This window comes from Dipodomys spectabilis, unplaced genomic scaffold (genome assembly GCF_019054845.1).
Source record: "Dipodomys spectabilis isolate Male_0828 unplaced genomic scaffold, ASM1905484v1 ptg000145l, whole genome shotgun sequence".
NCBI lineage: Eukaryota > Metazoa > Chordata > Mammalia > Rodentia > Heteromyidae > Dipodomys > Dipodomys spectabilis.
Window position 1 is genome coordinate 15,362,825 of NW_024870822.1, and position 6,109 is coordinate 15,368,933.

A 6,109-nucleotide genomic window follows, 5' to 3' on the forward strand; every position below is an offset into this window, starting at 1 on the left:
CCAGTAATTTCAGCAGCAGCACACAGGACAAACCATGAGGCAGCTGGACAAGGGAAGGGGGAGGCAGAAGAACACTAGCATCCCGGTGGAACTCCAATCTGTGAGCTGACTTTGAGGAGTCACGGGAGAAGCTGTGCTATTAGCATGACAAGTGCTGAGTGGTGGTTAGAGACCTCCCTCCAAGACTTCCTACAGCGGAGATTTAAGGTAGGCCCAGCCCACAGAGCTCCTCTAGCTGGCTGGCTTGGGTCTCTGTTCCCTTCTTCCAGATCATGAAGACCTGGCCCTGGGAGGCTTCCCTTGGCCTTTGTTTAAAATGAGAGGCCAAGTACATTTTATTGGGTGAGGCAGATACTCTGCTTCGCTCTCCCTCCACCCCACCCCCCCGTTTCTGCTCCCCACACAGGGCAGCAGGGCAGCTTCACCCCACAGTTTGCATCTTGAAACATAATCAGTGCCTCCTCAAATTATGGTTCTGATCTTTCTTTCCAACCAGAGCTGGAATTATAGCTTGGCTCTGAGAGCAGTTCAAACCTACAGGGTCATAAACCCTTTCATGTTCTGTTTCAAGACCTCAGCTGAGGATTTTAACAGGTTTGCACCTCTGATGTCATTACATGGTGGTTAGTCTGCTGATTCCAAAGAGCAGTACCTCCTGCTAGGACACAGAGTTGTTGACTACTTCAATACTTTCTGCCTTTTCTCCCAGCAGGCTTCCCCCAATGACTGAAAAAGCTGGGAGAAGAGAGGTGACTTCCACAAAGCAGAATCACAAAGAGAAGGGTACACTGTGGCCACAGGTATAGACTTGGGGCTAAAAGAACCCATGTTTATTTCCTGGCTCCCAGATATAAACAACTTACTATGTCTCACTATCCTGGCCTATAAAATTGGTATTTTAAACAATTATTGGACTCGGAAAGTGGCTTAGTGGTAGAGTGCTTGCCAGCATGCATGAAGCCTTGGGTTCAATTCCTCAGTACCACATAAACAGAAAGAGCCAGAAGTGGCTCTGTGGCTCAGGTGGTAGAGTGCTAGCCTTGAGTAAAAGAAGCTCAGGGATAGTGCCTAGTCCCGGGGTGCAAGCCCCAGAACTGGCCAAAAACAAAACAACAAAACAACAACAACAACAACAAAAAACAACACTCAAAAACCAATTATTAAATAACAATGACTTCCAGTGATTGAGGATACTTGCTGGGCTCAGGTACACTGATAACCTCAAACTAACATGGTCTCTTGTTACCTTCACAGTAGCCCAATGAGAAGAATATGGCTGGCAGCACAGGGGTCAGAATGGCTACATTAAGATTTCAATATTTATCAAATACCTGAGCAAAGATAAAGTCTGAACATCTCAAGAATGAAGTTGAAATCATTTATCCAGTGGGTTAAGCCAAACCACTCAATCTCCCACAAGGGATGTTCCTAGACATCAGTAAACCTATTTTGAAGACAGGTTGAGTTCACATCTGTTATAAAGGAGAGGACGAAGATTAAGTGGAATGGTTCCCCATCACCTGCAGAACCAGGGTTGACCTTCTCCAGCCATTAGAGTGGTTTAGAGTGAGGTGAAACTCCATTCTGGGAGCCATAGCCCCGTTCTGCTTTGTCTGTTCTATTTTGGTAAGTTGGTGCCTGCACCACACTAGTTCTAAATATTCTGCATATCTGCCCCTGCGTCACATATGTCTGGCATGTTTGGTATTCATCCATCCATCCATCCATCCATCCATCCATCCATCCATCCATCCATCCATCCATTCATTATGTAAAAGAATAACCCCTTTAAACCAGGCATTATCCCAGCAGAGGAAATTCACTCACAAGCTGAACTGACTTGATATTTTTATTTTACTGATGTTTACCATCCAGTGGAACAGCATAACAGACAAAAATTAGCATACGTGAAGATAAGAGAGGTTGCTTGGCATGGTGATACACACTTGTCATTCTAGCATTCAGGAGATGAAGGAAAAAAAGTCCTGAGTTTGAGGCCACTCTGGCTACACAAGTGAGATTCTTGTCTCACAAAACCGAAACAAATAAACAAAACATAACAAGAGATATGAAGTATCTGGATTTTAACTAAACAGTTTCTAAAAGAAATCAGCAGCTGAGAGATATAGTTGGTGAACTGTTCAGGGACAGCCTCTCTCATGTGATGATTGAGCTGAGACCTGGAAAGGAGAATAAGTCAGCCTCATTAAAAGAAAAGGAGAGGTGGGAGGGATATGGAAAGCATATTCCAAGCAGAAGGCATTGCGGTGCAATGTTTCTGGAAGGAAGGGAGAAGAATGGCCATATCAAGGGACTGAATGAAAGAAAACATGAATGGAGAAGGAGGAAGTGGGATGATATGAGGCCAGAGAGATGGCCAGGAGCCAAAACATGTACAATCTTGGAGAGCATGTTCTAGGGCACCTGGATTTTATTCTGTGTCCAATGGAAGTCCATTGAAATTAGTCTTCAGGTGGGAATGGGGGATCTGATGTGTATATATTAGGAAGATTAGGGTAGAGAATGTGCTATCTGAAGACCACAATGGGAACTCAGTGGACACAGTCTGGATGGCTGTGAAGTCAGTAAAGGCAAGAGGGAGAGATGGGGGAAGAGAGAGAAAGAGAGAATATGAGGATGGAAAGGAGGGGAATAATGGGAATATAGTAGAAGGGATATACACTGTACATATATGGAAATATCACAGCTCCCTCATACTGTAAATGCATGTTAGTGAAAAATTTTTAAAGAGGAGAATAAATATCAGGGGGATTTAGGGATCATTTGGAGGAGAAATGGGAAGAAAATTATTCATTAAGTCATATCATTACTGCATGCAATAATTAAGTTCACAGCAAACATCTGATACTATGGGTGCTAGGCTATGGGCAAGGCCTCATAAAGCCAGAAAGAATATGTTAGCCTACTTTCTGCCTTCTCTGTCAGAGGGAAGGGTCACACCTATGAGACTATATTCTGAAGGTGTGGGAAACAACAAAAAACAAAGTACATTTGGTGGGGGTCCTGGATGGATATATCCTGCTGTAGGATCCTCTCTTTGGTGGGAGAAAGGGAGAAGGCAAGAGGCATCACAGAAGGACAAGGTGTGACAAGAGCTAGTGGGCATTCTGCCAGGGTTTCCCAGCAAAGGAAGACAGGAAGCTATGTTTTATTAATCGGAGAGTGAGCTGGATCTGTACAGTGGCCTGCCTCTCCCTTTTAGAAACAGGATTAACATAGTATCTCTAATTCAACACTACCTTTAGAGTCATCCAGACCTAGGGTGAGATTCAAACTCTGCCACTAAGTGCTACATAATCCTAAGCAAGTCACTTAGACTAACCAATGGTGGTCTTGTCTGAAATGAGGGTAATTCCTGTCCTGGGGAGTCCTCTGAGAGGTTAAAGCTAGTATGTCAATAAGAGGGACTGTCTGATCAGAGCAGGTGCTCAACAAATGAAAGTTGTTGTGGATAATGAGAATCAGAGACCAGGATTACAGATCCCAGAGTGCCATGAGTCCTATGGGGAAGATTCTGGTGTCCCCAGAGTTGTTACAATGCTGATAATAGGAAAAAGAAGAGAAACTCCATCCTCATCCTCATCTTCCACATTGTGCTCAGCCAGTTTCTGGCTTAATGAAGGGCATCCAAAGAGGCTCCTGAACCCATGCTCTCAAGTCAAACTGTATACCCCATAAAAGGCTACGCAATAGACTCCTACCCAAACAACAATTGGTTTTAACTAGTGTATACTCCCAGGCTCCCTACCAAGTACATCCAGACAACCCAAATAAGCTGCAAGGAAAGATTTCTTTTTCAAGCTTTATTTTGCCATGCAGGAAACAAAGAGTTGTGAATTAATCTCCTCAAATCTCAGGGTAAGCTATAGGGAGATGTGACAATAGATACCCCTAAGCTAGAAAAAAGAGCCCACTGAGCCATGAAACCACCTCATTTCCCTCAGTCCCCATTTAATCTCCTCCATACCATCCTGCAACATTCCTCAAAATGTCAGTCTCACTTCAGATCTTGTCTCAGGCCATGAACAGTGCTGAGTATCAGGGATTAACGAAAGAGAGAAATCAAAGTACCCAGCAGATGAGGAGAACAGCTGGCCTGCTGCTGAAGTACACAAGTTAGCCTCTTCTTCCTGGGGTTGCTGAGACACAAAACTGCAGGGGTTCTACAGCAGAGACCACTCATGGAAAGAGGCAAATGAAGGCAGTGAATATCAACTGATAAGATCAATAGTACTAGAACAATTTTGAAGCTATTAAAATGTTAAGATAATAATGTTACACACACAACTTCATGTATCTTTAAGATTCTCTTAAGTGGGCTAGGAAGGTGGCTCAGTGGTAGAGCGCTTGCCTTACAAGCCTGAGGCCCTGGGTTCGATTCCTCAGCACCACATAAGCAAAAAGAAAAAAGCTGGAAGTGGCGCTGTGGCTCAGGTGGTAGAGCGCTAGCCTTGAGCTGAAGAGCTGAGGGACAGTGCCCAGGCTCAGAGTTCAGTCCCCACGACCGGACCCAAAAAAAAAAAAAAAAGATCCTCTTAAGTAAGGGATAAGGTTCTCTGCTACAGCAGAACCTGCCTGAGTCCCAGCTGCATTTAGGCATGACTTTTCTGGAGCCTTCCAGGAAGGGGAAATGGAACCTGAGCAGGAAGTTGCCTTGAAAGGCAGCAGTACTGAGGTGGCAACCTCTGTAAGGGCTTCCCTTGGTAGGGCACTAAAGGGATGCTCAAAAACACTCAGCTAGCTCCAGGTGATTTCTGCTTTAGGGGAGGGAAGAATAGCTACTAAGCCTTGGAACAAAGAAAGAAGCAAGCACAAGGACGTTTTTGTGGCTAGAGGAAGATGGATTCAAATCCTGTTTGCCAATTACAGCACTGTAGCTTTGGGGAAGGAATGCATCTTTCTAATCCTTGGCTGCCTTATATGTAAAATTCATCATTTCCTTACATCACATTCAAACCCATCTAAAGTGCTGTTTTGTCTTCTGGGAGCCTGGTATAATGTGTCAACTGCATGACACATGGTAGTGTAAGGAAGTCCTTCTATTCCCTTCAACACTGCCAGTTCTCAACGCTGACCATACAGGCAGCCCTGGACAGGTATTGCCCATTATACAAGGTAATTAAGGGACAATATTCATATAACTCTAATTGAACTCTAAGTCAAAACACCCATCAAAGCCTAGTGCCAATGGCTCACACCTAGCTATCAGGAGGATGAGATCTGAAGATCAGAATTCAAAGCCAGCCTGGGCTGAGACTCTTTATTTCCAATTAACCAACCACCAGAAAATGGGAAGTGGAGCTGTGGCTCAAAGTGGTAGAGTGCCAGCCTTGAGCAAAAAGAGCCCATGGATAGCACCCAGGCCTTGAGTTCGAGCTCCACAACAGATGCCTCCCCCCCACAAAAAAAATCCCAAAACAAAAAACCCCAAAACAAAAGAACAAACAAAAATGAAAACATCTATCAAAGAGAGTCTAATTCATCACTTGCCAGAAACTTGAAATTTTGTTATCACAACCACAGTAAGATTACAGGGGCTGGGAAGGTGGCTCAGTGGTAGAGTGCTTGCCTTGCATGCCTGAGGACCTGGGTTCCATTCCTCAGCACCACATAAGCAAAAAGAAAAAAAGCCGGAAGTGGTGCTGTGGCTCAAGTGGCAGAGCACTAGCCTTGAGCTGAAGAGCTGAGGGACAGCGCCCAGGCCCAGAGTTCAGGCCCTACGACCAGACCTACCCCCCCCCCCCTCAAAAAAAAAAAAAAAGAAAGTAAGATTACAATTCTACTAACGTCACCTCTTTATGGTAGTGGTGAGCTTCAACTGAAACATAATCACTAGATTTCCTCCAAAACATCAAAACATGTCCAACCAGGACTGACAGGCTGTCAATCACAGCTCTTTACTTCCCATAGTTTCATTCATAAGATCTCACTTTGATCTTTCAGCCCCAGACACCTTTGTGTCTGCATCAGAAACAGTAGCTTTCTGCTTATTCAAACTATGAAACATGGCAAAATCAGATAGCTTGAGGTCCTGCCCTGAAGGAGGTCAGCTGACTGAACATGTCAGGGTCCTTGGTCAAAAACACAG